The sequence below is a fragment of the Coenobita brevimanus genome, chromosome 86, assembly GCF_032717465.1.
Source record: "Coenobita brevimanus isolate Jiangsu-jjx chromosome 86, ASM3271746v2, whole genome shotgun sequence".
NCBI classification, from domain to species: domain Eukaryota; kingdom Metazoa; phylum Arthropoda; class Malacostraca; order Decapoda; family Coenobitidae; genus Coenobita; species Coenobita brevimanus.
In genome coordinates this window covers 24704909-24726817 of record NC_137039.1, presented here as the reverse complement: position 1 = coordinate 24726817, position 21909 = coordinate 24704909, and positions in this window count along the sequence as shown.

Sequence of the window (21909 nt, the reverse complement as noted above, 5' to 3'; positions counted from 1 at the left end):
TGAATGCTCTTCTTAATCCTTTCCACCCGAGGACGTTTTTTATTTATTTACTCTTGCCACCTCTAGATGAATTATTTACTTAAGAAAGGATCTGTAGTGGTGAAGGGATTAAGTGAGGCTATATCAAAGCCCTCTGGTTCGAAGAGTCTCCCCTCTAAATAAAATCGTTTGGAACCTCGTCGTGAAGGGGTTAATCTCGTTATTCTTAAATCATGGAAAACACAAATATTGACCTCCTTCAAGACGGTGACATTTCTTCTCTGTCTGTCTGTCTGTCTCTCTCTCTCTTGATACGTCCACACGATATTTTTTGGGGTAGGAGATTAAAATGCGTGACTTAAAGAACAGTGCCCCCGAAAAATACCATAGTACCCCCGACGACAGGGCAAGCCAAACACAGCTCAGTATGCCCAAGGATGCGCCGACACCCCCACACGGACCCCACGGGGTAGCCGCCACCAGTCACCACCACTCCCCGCAACAGCGGCATATGTCAGCCCGGGCCGTGCGCCCCTGTGTCATGCAGCCACCATGCCGTCGCCGCCGTAGGAGAAGGACACTACCTTCACGGAGTGGAATGGTTGAGTCAGCTAGGGGTGGAGTTGAAAAAGACACTCCAGACGGCGCCCCTCTGGTGGAGACGATCTATGGTCGCTCCCTTCCTCGTGAGACGATCTATGGTCGCTCCCTTCCTCGTGAGACGATCTATGGTCGCTCCGAAAGTGCTCCGGTAGAGACGATCTATGGTCGCTCCCATCCTCGTGAGACGATCTATGGTCGCTCCGAAAGTGCCCCGGTAGAGACGATCTATGGTCGCTCCCATCCTCGTGAGATGATCTATGGTCGCTCCAAAAGTGCTCCGGTAGAGACGATCTATGGTCACTCCAAAAGTGCTCTGGTAGAGACGATCTATGGTCGCTCCAAAAGTGCTCTGGTAGAGACGATCTATGGTCGCTCCCGTCCTCGTGAGACGATCTATGGTCGCTCCCGTCCTCGTGAGACGATCTATGGTCGCTCCGAAAGTGCTCCGGTAGAGACGATCTATGGTCGCTCCGAAAGTGTTCCGGTAGAGACGATCTATGGTCGCTCCCGTCCTCGTGAGACGATCCATGGTCGCTCCGACAGTGCTCCGGTTGAGACGATCTATGGTCGCTCCCATCCTCGTGAGACGATCTATGGTCGCTCCGAAAGTGCTTCGGTAGAGACGATCTATGGTCGCTCCGAAAGTGCTCCGGTAGAGACGATCTATGGTCGCTCCCATCCTCGTGAGACGATCTATGGTCGCTCCGAGAGTGTCTTGGTAAAGACGACCTATTGTCGCTCCCTTCCTCGTGAGACGATCTATTGTCGCTCCAAGGGTGTGCAGAGAGAGGTGAGTGGAGAGACGTCCCCACGGCAGGAGACTAGAGCCCAGGCGTCCTGTCCCAGAGTGACCCAGACAAGCCTCACAGCCTCCTCTGGTCTCTGTTTCCTACGCCTGGCTCTAGAGCAGACGCACCTGACGGACCCCAGTGGAAGTCGCTGCCGCAGCCCTCCCCTGTCGGCGCCCCTAGACGCTGGAGACCGCAGCCCACAGTCTCTCTCGGTTCTCCCCAGGACACCCGGGCGTGATCTCTCTACGCCCCCACGACGCCGGGACTTATCACAGAGGTTCCTGGAGCTATTCGGCCCCAGTCCCGAGGGCCACACGCCTGAGCCAAGCCCGAAAGCCATGGGAAGCCCAGGACGCGAGAGGACGCCCTTACGAGTTATCCCGTGCCCTCTCGGCACGCCTCGCATTGGCGGCGCCCCTAGCCCGGCAGGATCGCCGATGACATGTTCCTGCCTATCCCCCTGATGAATACGTGTGATATTGTAGCACGAGTGATTTAGGTTAAGTGTGATTTCCCCTAATGTAGGTATTGTGCAGTGATTTCATATAGTGAATATCGGGGTAAATAAGATCACAATGAGAAGTTAAAGGACGAGAGTGTGGAACAAGAACTGATTGACTATACTTATGAGTGACATCCCTGTTATACAATTAATAAGCCTGTGCCGCCTGGAGATTCCCCTATAAAGACATACCCCCATTACTGTGAAGGAATATTGTGAAAGGAAGTATTAATGGTATTCTCTCCCTCCCCCACGCTACCCATAAATCTTGTTTATCGCCCTCTCTCACTCCAATATCCCGAGTAAGTGTGAATCAAGAATAAAATCAATTATCAAAGTCCCTTGGCTAGTGGAAACCATATAAACTTCGCGGCTAATATCTGCCGCTCTCCAGTATTACCATAACTTTCCCCTAGCCGTCACAAGTCACTCCCCGCACCTCCCCTATCTCCTCCTCGTGAGACTCAAGCCCCCCCCCCCTCGCCTCCCGCGCGCGACTGTATTTACTGCACTCTTGATACACTAGGATTGATTGTGTTGTCATTACTATCAGAGAAGCAAGTATCCTGCGAGATACACATATCCTAGACAAGGTTTTATATTGCTATGTATTGTGCTGTAATATCTGCTGATTTGTCCTGTGTCTGATTGTGGTAATATACGTGTAAAGGTTGTTGCCTAGAGTTTTTGTGTCCTGCCTCTCTTTATTGCACTAAGCTCCGGTCTCGAAAGAGGACCCCGCTCCACGTTAGGTGAAATAGGAACGAGAAGTCGAGCCTAATTTCACCTAGCATTACAGAGACATTTGTCGAACTGGAGGAGTTAGATAATTATAGCTTTCATTAACCGGTTGACTACTCCTGTGAGTAAAATCGTCTGGCAGGATTAACCTCTTCACTGCTACAGATCCATCCTTCATTAGCCTCGTCACTGCTAGAGACCTGTCCTTCATTAACCACTTCACCGCCAGAGATCCGTCCTTCATTAACCTCTTCACTTGCTAGAGAGTGAAATCTTATTCCCAAACTTATGCAGAGTTCTCTGCACATTGTTCTTGTTTCCATTTCCATATGCATATATCAGTTGAACTAATCTTCAGCCAACTCAATAAAAACTAAACACAGCAGCCCTGGAGTATGAGTCCCTACTTGGGTTGTTAACAACCAAGCATGCTGTAAACGCCATATTTATTATTTGCTTGCCATTATATGTGCACTGTGTATGTGTATTAATAATAAGAACCCTGTCTTCATTTGTAGTTTAGTAACCGTGCAAAAGGTGCCACTTCGATAATTTTTGTAATCAGTAAACAAATCCCGATCTGTTTTATTGTTCTTTTGCGAACGGGCTTGTGATTATCATTACCGTGACCATGGACTCGGGGGCCAAGGTAAGAGATGATCCAGGTACAGTATTATATTTCAATATATCTATGCTATCCTGTTATGTATGCTTGTAGTAAAGTACGTGAATGATGTATCATAATGTTAAGACATACCTGAAGAAGATTTAATATGTTTGATTACAGATATTATGCAAAATAAGAAGTTATGTTCTAGTGTGTTCCATAGACAAAGAATTATTTTCAGTTTTACGGGAATGACTGGAATCAAATGGGATTGAACAGAATATCAAGGTGTAATAGAACGAACAAAATGCCAAGAAAAAATCCTAGTAGTTCCCCTGTAAAGGCTTTTTTTTTTTTTTTTTTTTTTTTTTTTTGGCCACCTGGTACACTTGCATTTCAAGAAAAGGTAATCCTCAGGCTGCAAATTTACACCCACCAAACGATATGCTTAGCATCAATTCCAAAATGCTCCCAAACGCAGGTAACACAGGATCAGCAGATTGAAGATGTTCCTGTTTAGAATCTGTTAGACGTCTTCCAAATAGCAAAAAATCTAAAATACCACTACAGTATACAGGCAAGCTCCACTTTACGTCAGTCTTGGATAAGTCCAGCTCAGGGTTACAACCATTTTATACGAACGAAGCAGAACTTACAAATCTAGGGTTTTCCTTCCCTGGTAAGTGGTAACCTGTTTGTTTTTCACTTTTATATATGTTATGCTAAGTGTTATGAGGCTGGCTTCCCATCCTAGCAACACCTAGAGGATAGCTGGGTTCCCTTTCTAGACCAGAGTCAAGACACAGTGTGAGAGGAACAGGGCATAAAAACACATGACAACAACCTTACAAGTATATTACCAAATTATAGTATTAATACCGGACAGCTGGATGTTCCACAAGACTCTATACAAAGGCTAAGCTCAGACTGGCAGAGATATTGTGGGTATCACGCAGGATACCGGCCGTCATGAGAATAAGCAGACAGACACTGCACTTAAGTGAAGTTGGGAGAACACTTAATTATTGGGCTGCATATACTTTGTAATGAGTATACACATGTCCCGTGTTCACTGAGTGGAGCAGGATGGCAGCGTATTATTACTGTCTCGGCTTACCCTTGGAAGAGTTGGAATAGTTAACCTCTGTCACTATGCCCCAATTGTCACTTTCACTTTCACCCCATGGGCATAGAAGTCACACTCACGGCAGGGGTGTGGGGCAAGGGAGCGGCCACTTGGCAGCTTGCAGGTGTCAGCCCAGGGTCGGCAGAGTCCCCTCAGATGCTGTCTCGTCTAGGGGACATGGGACTACTTGTAGGGGCATCGTCCTTTGGAGTGGGCTTTGGTCGGTTGTGGTGAAGGGCCCTGCACTAGAGGGGCTGGGTATAGGGGTTCAGCCCTCGGGACTGAGGCCGAAAAGCTCTTGTAGGCACTCCTGCAGGCGCCTGGTGCGGAAAGGGCGTCGCTCCTTATCAGGAGTGGAGAGGTCGCGCCCTGGGGTACTAGAGGCGGCATGGAGAGCCTGTCTGCATAGGTCTCGCTCCCGCTGCTTCGCCGTCAAGGTAGGGTCGTGGCATTGCTGGCGACAGGAGTCCGACAGTTGCTGGTTGGCCACTGGTGCTGGCTGGTTGGAGTGCAACCCTGGGGTCAATACAGGTCCTCTCCAGCAGTCCGTGAATGGGAGGTTCTCCTCCTGAAGGCTGCCTTGGACTGGGGAGATAGGGGTGGGGCCTGCCTTACCACCAATAGGGCGGCCCGAGGAGGGTTCTCTCTCTGGTTGTGGAGTCACAGGGGGCGAGGGACTTTTGGGGCATCTGTCCCTGGCACGGCTACCAGCTATCGCTGAGGTCCTTTGGGCAACGGGAGTAGGGCAGCTACCAGCCATTACCGGGGCCCAACTCCCTGACAGGACCACAGTCGAAGGGTGACTGTGGGCGCGGCTACAGGCCATCGCTGATGTCCCGTATGAGGGGCGATGTGTAGAAGAGAGGTGGCTATGGGGCGTCCCCTGTCTACTGGCGCGGCTACGGGCTATCACTGGTGTCGTGCCCCTTAAAGCAACTCCAGAAGGAGAGAGGGCATGCCTTTCTCTCCCTATGTGTGGCAATCAGCCGTCATGGGTTCTGCAGGGGGGGGGTGGATAGCACTGTGAGCAGCTATAGGCCGACTCTTAGATGTGAGGCTACTGGCCGTCACAATTGCACGGCTGCAGGCCGTCGCTGGCACACAGCTGCCGGCCATTGTTAAGGCACAGCTACAGGCCGCTGCTTGCGCATGGCTACAGGCCATCGCTTGTGCACGGCTATGGGCTGCTGCTTGTGCACGGCTACAGGCCGTTGCTGGGGGGCTGTCTGGAGCTGGTTTATTAGCTCCACCCCGATCCTGGCGAGGGTTGGATTGGTTGGAGGGTAATGCACCTGGACTGAGGTGTTTGCGCTGGGTGCACTCTGTGGAATAGGGGCGCGCAGCCGTATGGGACATATGCCCATATCACACGGACGTCGCACATGCCCTACCTATCCCTCCGTTAGTCGCCTCCTGGGGGTGTTGTGATGCCCTCTGTTGTCACAGCTGCAATTTCAATATACTGTATTGTATTCATAATAGTTTATCTCTTAAAGTCTCTTTATTCATAAGAAATATATTCTTTTATAGTAAACAGTATTTTTTGAATGAATCTCATAATTCTCATTGAATAACATATAACTGCAGTACAAAATGCAGTTTGCAGTGTCTGGTTTAAATTCTGGCATGTAAGTTGTAAATAAGCTGATGTATTTAGTGAAAAGTAAAGGTGAAAAGTGTTGGTTTGGTTAACAGTGTGATGAAAGTTTGTGATCAGAGTAAGATTAAGACTATAGCATTATACTCTGCAATTCTATATAGGATTGATATTATTTCTAGTCTACCACTGGTTATACTGTAGCAAGTTACTATGCAATTATATATATATCATATGTTTTTATTTCTAGTCCACCACTCGTTATAGCAAGTTAACAATATTCTTGTCTATTTTTGAGGCATATATATTTTGTAAAAAATTTGGTCAAAGCAAGTTATTATTTTATTTTTGAGGAACATCCGTTTTTATAACATTTTGCTAGTAAACTGTACAGTACTGGTATTATGTAAGGTGTTTAGCAAAGACCATTGTACAGGTAATTGCTACAGTGTTCAGTCTGGTTGCAATGCAAAAGGAATCTGAATCTGTATAATTACTGTATGTATATAACTACAAATACTGTAAAATCATTGGTAATAGAATGTAATTTTTTGAAAATGTACTAATATAGTTACAAAATTACATTGCAGAAAGTAATGATTCATTAAAAAAATGGTATTTATTTTTGTTTATTACACAAGGAAGTTTTGAAGGAAATTCAGAGATGAATATAAGGAAATTAAGGAAATTTGGACAAGAATACAAGGAAGTTGATTTCCTTTTTGTGGAAACACTGAGTTGAATATCTGTTTTATTCTCTTAATTTTTTCCTGACGTAAGGAAGAAAGGCAGTTGGTACGATCATATAAAAATTACAGCATTCCACACAGGCTTTCTTCTCCCTATTGTTTTTATCCATTGCCTGTTTATTTTTACTTCCTCCTATCATAACCTCTCTCTCTCTTTCTTGATTGTGACAGACAGATTGGTTTCACTGCATAGTAGCCATATGAAACCATAACCAGATGATGCTTGCTGGTTTATTGTGTTTAGGTGCTCAATCCAGATGTAATCTGTATGAGTTCTATCTGAGAGGCAGCTGAGGTTTTTTCCTTGCAGAGTCCCACACAGGGGCAAGTTCGAGATCCTATAGATAGGGTCTCAAAGGCAAATGAGGATGGTCACTGGAGCTTTAATATTGGAACTATTTATATCCCATTGGATCCCAGACTTGCTGAGCGAGGCACTGTTCCAGAAGGGCCCAAAACATACCGCTCTCCGCTTATCGGCTCATAGTCGCGAAGCTCATAGGTCCCTACCCGGGGGTTCCCTACTTTATTAAGGTTTGAAAATTCCCAGTTCTGTCCAATACTGTGGACACTGGGCTCCAATGGGTTAAAGAAAGTGATAGATTTGCCAGCCATTAGCTCATTGGATCCCAGAGTTGCTGGTCGAGGCACTGTTCCGGGAGGGCCCTAAGCTTACCGTCCTCCGCCTATCGGCTCATAGTCGCGAAGCTCATAGGTCCCTACCCGGGGGTTCCCTACTTTATCAAGGTTTGAAAATTCCCAGTTCTGTCCAATACTGTGGACACTGGACTCCAATGGGATATGGTGAAAAGTGGGGTTGGATGTTGTTATGATGATTGCTTATTACTATTATTACTATTATCATTATAATGAAACAAATGAGGCTTATATCTTCAGCAGCGAGTGATGTCATCGGTGCTAAAAAGGATGTCTGGTGGTCTAGTGGGGTAAGCTTCTCAAGTTGACAGACACAGTGGTGAAAATTGGTGATCAAGCAGTTCTTTGATGAGATGGGGAGTGACTTTTTTTTTTTTTTTTTTTTAAAGGAAGAAGGAACCAAAGGCAAGTAGCCCACAAGACTATTCCCCCCAAGAAAAAATAAAAATGCAGTAATTGAGGGCCAAATTCAAGATATGTTCATTTTGAGATGCCTGGACACACTGCATTTAAGACTGAAGGTCATAGACAGTAGGAAATACAGACAGGAAGACTGTTCCAAAGTTGACCTGTTAAACTGCCAAGGTTTTCTACTGAAATGAGAAGGTCAGGCATCACCAGGTGTTTTATGACTATTTAAGCTTTTGCAAGTGTGATTTATATACTGCATTTTGGTGGAGATTTGAAAAGTTTTGCAGCTTATTTCGTGTGGCTCGGTGCCAGAATAGCACATTACTATGGCCCTGAATCCTCTTCACAGCAACTCGTAATGACTAGCACCATGTACTATTTCCTTCTCAGTATTCATATGGGGAGATGGCAGTATTATGCCTAGTTAAAGTGAACATAGGATAGTTTTATTTAGCTCAGGAAGTCTCTGTAGTAGTGGAGATTTGAAAGATTTTGTCATACTGTCCTTTGCTATCTTAACCACTTCAATCCCATGACATTCTTTGTTGTATTACTGCTAAGAAGGGGTTGACTGAGATGGTATGGGCAAATGAAGAGGATGGATGATGGCAACTGGGGTCAGAGGGTGTGAGGTGTGAACATTGAGAGTAGAGTTGCAAGTTATTTTTGCTCTTGTTGCTTCATCTCATCAGCATCTGAAGTCAGTTGACTGCAGGCTAAAGCTGCCCTTTGTCTTTAGTTTACCATCCCCTTTTTGAGGGACAGGAAGGGAGTTAAGGTAGTGTAACTGACTGGTTATATCTGTGCCACCAAATGAAGGCATCCATCTTAATATCCATGTCTCTTGTCTTGTAGAGTTTAATTAAGATTTATATCAAATCCCTCCATCATAGTAGAGTTAAATGTTCAGAATTCAGCACCAAGGCATATTATATTTCAGGGACTGTGATGAACTTGCAAAAGGAACCAGCACTGAAACCACAACTACCAATACCATGTCACCACAGCTACTGGTACCAGTACCACCACCATTACCTTCCTCAGATAATGTGAGTTGCACCTATAGCTCATCCACCTTAATTTGGCAGAGATTTTTGTCCTATGAAAACTTCTTTCTTGAAGCTTAGTTGCATGATAAGACATTACATGGCTGTACATCCTTTCCATAGGACATCTTCATGACTGGCATTGTATTGCTTATATCCTTTTACAGCTCAGCGTTGAAAATAGTGATATGACAAAGGCCAAGTCAAAGTGGATGGTGTATATTAACAGTTGCTCCCCTACCTATGAAATTTTTTCACAGTTTCTCACCCAATTCATGGATGGGTAAAGAGGTTAGGCTGATACTCTAATATGATGGCAATGACAGTGATAACCCTTTTAGTTGTGATGCTTGTCTCCTTAAGTTAGTCCATTGATCCTGTGGTGGATTATTCAGCCAGTATGATAAACAAGATCCCTGCATCATCTAGGTTACCATAGTTATATACTTCTTGTAGGTGTTACCACAGGCACTCAGTTTATGTATTAGCCCACAAAAAATGGATCAGCATATTTTGAGGTGAGTGTTGTCAGCTTCCTGCACAAAGATTCAATCCCTGGCATTACCTGGCTAGTAGCTTTGTGGCAGCAATGCCAACCAATTGGTCTAGTAAAATCTTAGATGTCTTAAGTACTTGATAAATAGCTGGTAACTTGAAAAGTTCTTAAGTGGGAGAACAACTGCCTTTATTCCAGCTAACACCAGATGATTGTATTCAGCTGAGGGTGAGTCGCAGGAGCCAAATCCCGCCAAAATAGAAGCCCATAGAGAGTACAGGTAAATAAACACTCATAGCTTACCACCACATCCTGCAGCATACCTCCAATACCATTATGCCTCTTGTGTATCCATTTGTTTGTCAGCATTAGCTTAGTACTTGGCCCCGGTGTTCCTCTTTTTTGCCGTTTATGTACCTCAGTGTTAGAATTAAAAAATATTACAACATCACATCCTTTCCATAGCACTTCTTCATCACTAGCATCACTCTGGTTGTTACACTGTTGTTAGAACTCAACATTCAGAATGCAGAAACTGTAATTATAGGCCATGATAGAGTAACAGGTGTTTAGTAAGAAGCTTCTCCAGGTATTCCAGTAGCAGAACTTCTACATCCTTTCCATTGCACTGCTTCATGACTATCATCTTATTCTACTGCTAAAGTTTTATTATAAATCAGTGCACAGGAGGAAAATATGGTATTTTTAGGCCAGGTTGGAGTAATAAGCAAAGTCCCCAGGTATTCTAGTAGCAGATAAAGCTCAATATCCTTCGCATTGCACTAATTCATCTATCTATCTATTCTATCTATAGCCCGACGCCCTAATCCCACAAAGGGTGGCCGCAGACAAAACACCTCCAAGTCGCTCTGTCACCCACCATTTGACTACCCTCCCCCCAACTCACCCCCCCCTCCCTCATATACCTCTCAACTCCATCCCTCCACCTCATCCTTGGTCTACCTCTCCCTCTCCCTCCCTCCACCTCACCTACATACACCCTCTTAGTCAGTCTTTCATTCTCCATTCTCTTCACATGTTCAAACCACCTCAGTGTATTTCTCCTAATCTTCTCAACCACACCCACATCCACCCCACAGCGTTCCTTCACTTCTTCATTCGTCAACCTGTCCCTCCATGTCACTCCACATGCTCCTCTCAAGTAACTCATTTCCACTGCTCTCACTCTTGACTTGTTCCCCTCTTGCAAGGTCCATGCCTCGCTTCCATACGTCAGGGTAGGGATCACAATGCTATCATGCAGTGACTTCTTAACTTCCATACTCACCTCCCTATTTCTCATCACTGCATTCAGTGTACCAACAACCTTCCTTCCCTGCTGTACCCTTTCACGCACTTCATCCCCCAAAGTTCCATCCTTACTCATCACACTACCCAAGTACTGGAATGCACTCACATTCTCCATATCCTCACCATCCAACCACACTGCACACTCTGTGACTTCATTCCTCTCAAACGCCATAACTTTACTTTTGTTTACATTAACTTTCAGATTCCTCCTCCTACACACTGTCCCAAATTCATTCACCAAACCTTGCAACTCCCATTAATCTTCACTCAACAGTACTGTATCATCAGCAAACAGCAACACCGGAAGCTTCCAAATCTCACCCTCATTCATTAGAGCCACCCCCACATCCACTGCCCTACCCTGCACCTCCTTTACAACCCCATCCATGTATATATTAAACAGCCATGGAGACATCACACAACCCTGTTTCAGTCCCACATTGATATCAAAGAACTCACTCAGCTTACCATCCACTTGCACCGTAACCCTAGCTCCCTCGTACATACTCTTCACAGCACTCAACAATTTTCCCTCCACTCCATATATTCTTAATACCTTCCACATACCTTGCCTATCTATTCTGTCATGAGCTTTCTCCATGTCCATGAAGGCAGCATACACTTTCCTTCCCTTCTCTAGATACTTCTCCACTAAACATCTTAAAACAAATATCTGATCTACACACCCTTTTCCCTTCGTAAATCCCCCTTGTTCTTCTCCAACTAGCTCCTCTGGCATATGCCTAACCCTATCATTGAGTATTCTACCATATATTTTACCAGTCACACTAAGTAGGCAAATACCCCTATGGTTACCACATACTTCTCTCTCTCCTTTTCCTTTGTATAAAGGAACAATTATACCTGATTTCCAGTCCTCTGGAACCCTTCCCTCTTCCCAAGCCAATCTACACAACTTCCATATCCACTCCACAACAATCTCACCCCCATACCTAAGCATTTCACCACACACTCCATCAATTCCTGGGGCCTTTCCCAACTTAATATTCTTCATCGCTTCCACTACTTCCGCCCTACTGATCTCTTCCTCCCTCCTCTCATCTCTTCTTCTCCCAGCCATTCCCCAACCACTTATACTTGCACTGCTCTCACTCTCCACATTCAACAAATCCTCAAAGTGCTCCATCCATCTCCTCAGTTTCTCTCTCTTCTCCACCAACAATCTATTATTCCTATCTTTCACTCCCCTACTAATTCCCCTTTCACACTGCCTTACTTTCTTTACCTCCTTCCAAAACAATTTCTTACTCTCCCTCCATTTCACACTCAGATTCCTCCCAAACTCCTCATCCACTTTCTTTTTATTCTCCTTCACCAGTCTCTTAACCTCCCTTCTCCTGCTCACATATACCTCTCTCGTCTCTCTCTCATCTTCTCCCCTACCTCTACTCACTAACCATTCACTATATGCCTTCTTCTTTTGTTCCACAGCTCGTTTCACCTCATCATTCCACCATGCTGTCCCTTGCACACCCTTGCAACTCCTCCTCACTCCACTAACCGCCTCACACACTGCGCCTATCTCTTCCGTGAATATCTTACATACGTCTTCCACCCCTTCCATCTGCTCTAGCTCATACCTTCCCAGTCTTTCTTCCACTATGCTCTTATACTCTGTCATTTTCTCACTATCTTGCAATTTCTCCTCTCTTCTCACAGGAGTTGCTTCCTCCTGTCTTCCCCTTCGTCTCCTCAACCACTTTCTTTGCAGCTCTACCTTGGGCATCACTAAGTGATGGTCCAAGACTCCATTCCCCCACCCTCTCCACACTCTTGCATCCAACACTTGTCTTCTCATTCGCTCATCCACACACACGTAGTCTATCATTGCCTTTCGTTCAACAAGTTCACCATCCATCCTCCTCATTACTCTCCATGTATACCGGTGGATCATCTTATGCCGAAAGTAGGTGTTGGCTATTGCCAACCCCTTACAAGCACAGATGTCCACCAAAGCACTTCCATTCCCATCTATGTCAGCTGGCATACCTCACTGACCAACCACTCCATCCACTCATACATTCCCAACTTTGCCATTCATGTCTCCAATCAACAGCACTCTCTCACTTCTCTCAAACTTGTCCATACATGCTTCTACACTCACCCAAAACTCATCTTTCACTCTTGCCACTCGATCCTCTGTCGGGGCATACACACACACAATCGCCCACACTTGTATACCTACTTTCATCCTCACCCATACAATCCTTGCACCCACTGTTCCATACTCTCTTATATTCTCCTTCCACTTCTTGCTTATCATCAGACATACGCCCTCTCTTGCCCTCTCATTTTCATTGACTCCCGCACATATACCTAAACCATATTCCCATTCTCTCACCCTTTCACCTTTCCATTTAGTTTCAGTCAATCCACATATATCCACTTTTGCTTCCTCAAGCACCTGAACAATCTCTCTCTCTTTCACTTCATCATTCACTCCTCTCACATTCCATGTTCCCACCCTAAGAATGTCCTTCGTCCGTTCCTTAGTTGTCAACGTATGGTCCGTCCGGGTCCGAGGCGCTTTGTTCCCTTTTTTAGTTAATTCTTTTTACGGGGTGGGGCACTAACCCACCACCAACCCTTTTAGTCGCCTCGTATGACAAGCAGGGATACTGGGGGAGTGTTCTTGAAACCCCCCTACCCCCAGCGTCATATTGTAGTACTAAACTATTGATACAACTCAGCATTCAGGTAATTTAAATCAGATTTTAGTAACAGGAGTATGGTAAGCACATTTCCCAGGTGATATAGCAGGTTCAGGGTTACTTCAGATAGTTTCCCCAGGTGATACAGAAGGTTAAGGGTTACATCAGATATTTTCCCCAGGTGATATAGTAGGTTAGAGGTTACTTCAGATATTTTTTAGTCCTTTTACTGCTGGTATTTATTTGAGATAGTTAAATATTGATACAAGTTGGTAGCTCTATTAACACCTTGATGGACACCTGCCTTTAGAAACTCCCATTTGTGATAATTATGTAGTATTAATTGCTATGAGATGCTAAAATGCACTTTAGAACATTAAGGAAATTAATCTTCCAGTGAGGAGGGGGAGATCGAGATGATTTGGACATATGGAGAATACAGTATGTAGGATGACAGTTGGATGCAGGAACTGAGAAGTGTCAGTATCAGGGGTAGGATTTTGAGAGGCAGACCAAAAAAAATCTGGGATGAGGTCAAAGAGTGTGACCTCAGGGATAAGGGACTGAATGGGGAAGCTGCCAGAGGTTAAGCAGCATGGAGAGCTGCCATTAGGTGACCAAGGCTAATACGTACGAGCATGTTGGAGCCTTTATAAACAATACGACATGATGAAATCTTATAGCACTTGCAATTACTTATGTTATTGTTCTATGATTAACACAAGGAAATTAAATGAGTATTTTATATATTTTTAGCCATAAGTGCATCCAGGGGTAAATCTACAGGAATCACCCCCTCTTTTTTTTTAATTTTTTTATTAAGAGTGCTGGGTCTAGTCCTGATTATGGTTGTCTGATTTCTTTCCTTGTACTGAAAGGCAGATTAATTGGTGAATATTTCTCGCCCTTTTAATATGTAAACTATAGCAGGTGTATACTGTATGTAGATTTTATTCATGTCACCCTAGGTTCAACCAATATGTAAACTTGACTGACTGCAGACTGGGCTTTTAACTATTCCCAGATGATACTGTTCTTGCTGCCAACTATATAATTATGTCAATCAAGGTTTAGAAGAAAAGAACTAATGTATATTTTTCAGGTGCCTGAGTTGACTTATCCATGGAAACTGCCTGCAGAGAGGGGGAGGGGGGGAGAAGAAAGTCAAATGAATACCAACCAGCCCCCATTTTAATACCAACCACCTGCCAAATTAATACCAACCACTTGCCATATTTATATCAGCCAGCTGCCAAATTAACATCAGCCAGCCGCCAAATTATGGTGATACAGTACCAGCCATCTGTCTCCACTTTTTGGTAAGTGTCCAAATGTTACTATTTTTTGGTTTTACTGTTGTCCCCAACCCATGTGGACAGGAAATCGAAAGTTACTTTTCTCCTATAGTCCACAATTTTCCTTTTTTGGAACAGGGAGGTGAGGGAGAGGGAGACCAAGGATGAGATGGATGAATGGAGAGGTATATGAGAGAGGGGGGAGGGGAGGGCAGCAAAATGGCAGGAAGGGCAACATGGAGGCGATTCGTTTGTGGCCACCCCTTACAGGATTAAGGCTTGTGGCTCTAGATAGATAGATAGTGTAGATTTATTCAAACGAGGGACCATTATCAGGGGTAGATAAATGATGGTTGAATGAGTTTTGTATGGGGGAGTACATGACTAGGGTTGACAGCACTTACTAAACTTGAAAGGTGTTGGATGGATTATCTTATTGGTTTTATGAAGTGCATATGTGTGGTTAGTTATGTCCTTGTGGTGGTACCAGAATTCCAGGGGCTTGAGTGATGTGTGGGTGTGTGGTCCATTTGATGTGCCAATGAGGCAGAGTACTGTAGTTCTCACTATTTTGTTTTTTAGACTATTTGAACCTTACCTCATCCTACAAGATTGGGGAAAAGGTGCAGGATTTCTTTTTTTTCTTTTCTCTTTCTTTTTTTTTCGACTATGATAGCTTTTATTTTGCATTAGGGACCTGTAGTATGGGGCCTTCTGATGATGTCATATAGTTTATACTTGCTTCCACCAGCCTTTTTGTATTCATATTAGGAGAGAGCCCATATTGTTAAGAAATTAAATCTATCTAAAGCCATGTTTCACACAGTTCTTTGGCTTCTATTCAGTGTGGAGTTGTAACAAAAGATTAACACAAGAATAATGTTAATCATAAAGAGTTAAATAAAGAATGCAGAGTCGTAGTATTTTCTTCTTCTGCCAGCTGAAGGTGTCCTCTTCATGCCTCTCACCTTCCTCCTTTTGGGGGATAAGGAGGTAAGTGAGGAATTTTTCTGTAAATATACAGTGAAGACACATCATTATTTCATAGTTACGGTACCGTATGAAGACATGCTCCCCTCCTTCATGCCCTTTGTTCGTACTGTTTATTGTTTGCTCATATCATTTATAAAGGCCCCACCTCTCCTGTACATAAAAGTTGATACAAATAATATACAAGAGAGCACTAAGATGTAATACACAGAATAAGTTGCATAGGGAAAGGTGGCAAGAGGTTTCATAGGCCCAAATATAATATGGCCAAGGTTTTCATCATAAAAATTTTTGTCCTTTTTGTATAAGGTGTGAGTTGAGGGGAAGGTAGCATGATGACAGAGGACAGGGCAACATTGAAACCATTTGTTCATGACATCCCCCCTCCCTTGCAGGATTGAGACCATCAAGGTTTAGACATATTATTATTATTAATATTATTATTATTATTATTATTATTATTGTTGTTGTTATCATCAGCAGCACTTGATGTAGTGCTGCCTGCTTCTTCCTTAAGCTTTATCATTCTTTTTCTGTGCCTGCCCTCCTCTCTTCCTGTTTCTCCCATCTTTCCTGTTACTTCTTATTGCTTTTCTTTCCTTTACAGGTGGCTGTACATTGAGTGACAAGCCAAATTGTTTCCTGTGAGCCAAGAAACCATTTATAGCGCTGGGTGGTAACCATATAACCAAACCATACGTGCTTCCTACGTGTGAGCAAGTGGGTTAGTGGAGGGCTAGTGCCCCTCCTCATAAAACAAATAACTCAAGAGTCAGATGGCCACCCCTTTTGGGATTGTGGCATCTGGCAATAGATAGATAGATAGATTATTATTATTATTATTATTATTATTTATTATTATTATTATTATTTTATTATTATTATTATTATTTTATTATTATTATTATTATTATTATTATTATTTATTATTATTATTATTATTTTATTATTATTATTATTATTATTATTGTTGTTATTTTATTATTATTATTATTATTATTATTAATATTATTATATGACAGTACTTCAGTGTACATTTGTGCCTGGAGGGGGTTGGCGATAGGCAACACCCTCTTCAGGAACAAAATGATCCATAGGTATACGTGGCGAGTGATGAGAAGTGTGGAAGGGTGGGTGGTGAACTGAATAAACAGAAGGCAATGACTGATTATGTGTATGAGGATGATTGGATGAGAAGGTGTGTAATGGATGCAAGAGTATATAGGGGCTGGGAGAGTGGACTTTCTGACCACCACTTGGTGGTGGTGAAAATCAAGGTCCAATTGATATGGAGAAATAGAAGAATGGAAGGACAGGAGGAAGTAGTTCATACAAAGAGGGTGGAAAGGTTACAAGAGGATGGAAAAAAGGCAGAATATGAGAGTGAAGTGGAGGGGCAATTGGGTAAATATGGATTGGAGCAGATGGGTGACGTGGATGGTGTGTGAAAGATATTCACAGAAGAAATATCCGTGCAGCATGTGAGGCGGTGTGAGGGGTGAAGAGAAGACGAAAAAGGGGGCAGAGAACAGCATGGTGAAATGAAGTGAGAGAGGCTGTGGCAGAAAGGAAGAAAACATATAGTGAGTGGATGAGAAACAGGGGCATGGAAGTTGAGAGATGGAAGAGAGAGTTATGTGTAGAGAGGAAGAGAGAGGTGAAAAAGTTAGTAAGGGAGAGTAAGAAGAGAGTGGATGAGGAATTTGGAAGGAATTTGAGTGTAAAGTGGTGGGAATGTAAAAAAATGTTCTGGAAAGAGGTAAAGAGAGTTAGACAGGGTTCCAAAGAAGTTAGTTGGGGGTGAAAGATAAAAATGGTAGATTATAAATGAAGGGAGAAAAAGTGAGCAGATGGAGAAAACACTGTTATGAATTGTTGAACATAGAGAATGAAAGTAATGCAAGTGTTAGTGGCTGGAGAATGGCCGGGAGACAGAGGGATATGTGAAGAGAGAAAGAAATCGGTAGGATGGAAGTTGTGGAAGCAATGAAGAAAGTTAAAACAGGGAAAGCCCCAGGAATTGATGGAATGTGCAGTGAAATGCTGAAGCATGGGGGAGAGATAGTAGTAGAATAGTCGTGGAAGTTGTGCAGATTGGCCTGGGAGGAAGGTAGAGTCCCGGAGGAATGGAAGTCAGGTATAATTATTCCCCTGTACAAAGGAAAAGGGGAAAATGAAGTGTGTGATAATCATAGGGGCATTTGTCTTCTTAGTATAAAAGGAAAAGTATATGGTAGGATACTTACTGACAGAGTTAGAGAAATAACAGAGGATGTAGTTGGAGAAGAACAGGGAGGTTTTATGAGGGGAAGAAGTTGTGTAGATCAGATATTCATTCTTAGATCTTTAGTGGAAAAGTTTTTAGAGAAGGGAAAGAAGTTGTATGTGGCCTACATGGATTTGGAGAAATCATAATAACAGGGTGGATAGGCAAGGATTGTGGAAAGTATGAAGAATATATGGAGTAGATGGGAAGTTGTTGAATGCCATGAAGAGTATGTATGAGGGTGCTAAGGCTGCTGTGCTTGTGGATAGTGAACTGAGTGAATTTTTCCATTTGAAGGTTGGATTGAAACAGGGATGTGTCATGTCTCCAAGGTTGTTCAGTCTGTATATGGATGGGGTTATAAAAGAGATACAAGGTAGGGCAGTGGATGTTGGAGCAGCCCTAATGAGAGAGGGTAGTGTTTGGAAACTGCTGTTGTTTGCAGATGATCCTGTGTCATTATGTGAAGACGAAGGGAAGCTGTAAGGCTTGGTGGATGAGTTTGGGAGAGTGTGTAAGAAACCGAGTCTAAAGGTGAATGTAGGGAAAAGTAAAGTTATGGTCTTTGAGAGAAGTGAAGTCACTGAATGTACAATGAGGTTTGGAAGAGGAGGAAATGGAAAATGTGAATGCATGTAAGTACTTGGGTAGTGTGATGAGTAAGGATGGAAGTTTAGAGGGTGAAGTGCTTGAAAGGGGTACAACAAGGAAGAAAGGTCGCCGGTTCCTTGAGAGCAATGATAAGAAACAGGGAAGTGAGCATTGAGGCGAAAATGTTACTACATGACAGTATTGTGATACCAACTCTAACATATGGAAGTGAAGCTTGGACCATGTTGGAGGGACAGAAATCAAGAGTGAGAGCAGTGGAAATGAGTTATTTGAGAGGAGCATGTGGAGTCACATGGAGAGACAGACTGACAAATGAGGAAGTGAAGGAGCATTGTGGCATGGATGTGGATGTGATAGGAAACCTTAGGAGAAACGCATTGAGGTAGTTTGGCCATGTGGAGAGGATTGAGAGTGAGAGTGACGAGAAGAGTGTATGTGAGTGAGGTGGAGGGGGGAGAGGGAGGAGGAGGCCAAGGATGAGATGGAGGGATGGCGAGGTATATGAGAGAGAGGGGTGTGAGCTGGGAACAGGACAGTGAAGTGGCAGGGGACAGGGCGACATGGAGGCGATTTGTTTGTGGACACTCCTTACGGGATTAAGGCATCTGGCAATAGATAGAGAGATTATCATTAGTAGTACTGTAGTATATTATTATTATTATTATTATTATTATTAGATAGATTGGTAGATAGATAAATAGATAGATAGAAGCCTTTTGAAGTTCCTCTTCTCCTTATGAAGTGGATTTGCCACCTTTCCCCAAGCTATAGTAGTTGCTGTGGCCCCAGTCTCATCTGATATGGGAACTCAGTGGACTACAGGCATAAAGGTACCCATCTGCTGCAGTCCACCATCTTCATTTTTAGGAATAATTGAGAGACTGTAACCAGGGAATTGAGCTAAACAAATGACACAAATTGGATCAGTTCATCTTGGGTCTTATGTACTAGTTGTTGTTGCTACCCGAGGCCCATCACAACATTAACCCAGTGGACTACAGGCGGAGCAACCCCAGGCTCATCACAACATTAATTCCTAAACCGCGGGGTTGTTTTTCTTGACTTGCGTGTCTCGCGGGCATATTCGCACTCTGACAGACTCTCTAAAATACTTGCCAAAAATCAGTTATTTGTTCTAGAGTATTAAAATTACATATGCATATGGCACATACCTTCAACTTTCTCCTGGGATGTTTGTTGAACCTTCGTCGAGTACCGTAGGACTTGTGGAGACCTCTGAAGTTGGGTAACGAAGTCTCCACTTTACACTTCCCGACAACCCGTAATATGATTACCACTGCCTGATATTGTCACTAGAAACACTATTCAATGATTCTCAAATAGTTTGGAATCCATGCTCCAAAAAAAAAAAAAAACTGTGAAAGCAATGAAAATTACGAGTGCATATGACCTTCCCACTTGCGATCGTTTGCCGCTGGTGTTCTGTCATTTATTATTCATAAAAACACTCACACTTTATATTTCTGTTACTATATAACACTTATATATATCTACAGTCTTTATCCACAAGTTTCCTTCAGTAATAGTAGTTTATTGTCACTGTAGGCATTCAATTTCTCTTTCAGTAAAATATGTATCATTCACTTTGTCGTTCTGTATAGTAGCATTGAGAGTGAATCTGTCACTTTCACTTCAACTTTCATAACTCATAGTATTCATACATGCTAGAGTGAAACTTTCACTTTCATTACTCCTAGTATATATACTCGTATTCTTATAACACTACTCATTTACATTTCTATTTACATTTCTATTTTATTTACACTGTGTTATGCACTGTCACTTGCAGTAACTTATAAAGCTATTTTCCACTGTTCACTTATATTTACATTCATTGCTTTCACTTTTTTTTTTTTTTTTTTTTTTATGCGAGGAAGAAGGAACCAAAGGCCATAGCCCGCAGTAACAGTTCCCTCCAAGAGAAAAACAAAATACAATAGAGAGCCAAATTCAAGATCCGATCATTTTGAGATGCCTGGACACACTGCGTTTGAAAGACTAGAGATCATAGGCAGCAGGAAATACAGACAGAGGGAGACAGTTCCAGAGCTGACCTGTTGCATAAATGAAAGACTGGGAGTAACGGTTAACTCTTGCATTAGAGAGTTGGACAGAAAAGGGATGAGAGTTTGCTGCCAGACGGGTGCTACGCGCCCGTCGTAGAGGTGGAGGAATGCAAGCAGACAGTTCAGAGGAGCAGTGACCATTAAAGTAGCGATAGAAAAGAGATAAAGATGCAACAGTGCGGCGAAGAGACAGAGGTTGAAGGGAGTCAGTAAGAGGAGGAGAGTTAATGAGATGAAAAGCCTTTGACTCCACCCTATTGAGAAGAGCTGTATGTGGGGAGCCTCCCCACACATGAGAGTTGTACTCCACACAGGGGCGGATAAAACCTCTGTATAGAGTCAACAATTGTGCAGGGGTAAAGAAAGAGCGGAGTCGGCTTAGCACACCCAATCTCTTAGAAGCAGATTTTACAAGAGATGTAATATGATCTTTCCAAGATAAGTCTTGAGTAAATGAAACCCCAAGCATGTTCAAGGATGATGCAGGATTAAGCTGAATATTATTAAACATTAATGGGTATACCTGTGGAAGATTTTGTCGGGTTGATAGGTGTAAGAACTGAGTCTTAGATGCATTAAAGACAACCATATTATTTTTACCCCAGTCAGCGATACGAGCCAAATCAGACATTAGGTGTGCCATAGCCACATCCCTTGTTTCTTGAAGTAACTGTTGAGATGGGCGTTGTGGGAACCGAATGGAAAGGTGAAGGGTGGAGTCATCAGCGTATGAGTGGATAGGGTTAGATGTACAGCTTAGAAGATCATTGATGAATAAAAGGAAGAGAGTTGGTGATAGGACAGAGCCCTGAGGAACACCACTGTTGATAGATCTAGGAGAAGAACGATTGCCGTCTACAACAGCGGCTATAGAACGACCAGAAAGGAAGCTAGCGATGAAGGCACAGATAGAAGGATAGAAACCGTAGGAGGGCAGTTTGGAAATTAAAGATTTATGCCAGACTCGATCGAAAGCCTTTGAGATGTCAAGTGCAATGGCAAAGCTTTCGCCAAAGTCCCGAAAGGAGGATGACCAGGAGTCTGAAAGGTAGGTGAGAAGATCGCCAGTGGAGCGTCCCTGACGGAACCCATACTGACGATCGGAAAGAAGGTTGTGATAGGAAAGATGCCTTAAAATTTTTCTATTAAGAATTGACTCGAAAACTTTTGAAATACAGGACGTTAAAGCAATTGGACGATAGTTGGAGGGTTGGGAGTGGTCACCCTTCTTTGGGACTGGCTGAATGAGAGCAAACTTCCAGCAAGAAGGAAAGGTACAAGTTGACAGACAAAGGCGAAAGAGTTTGCCTAGGCAGGGTGTAAGCACAGAAGCACAGTTCTTGAGAACAACAGGAGGGACCCCATCAGGCC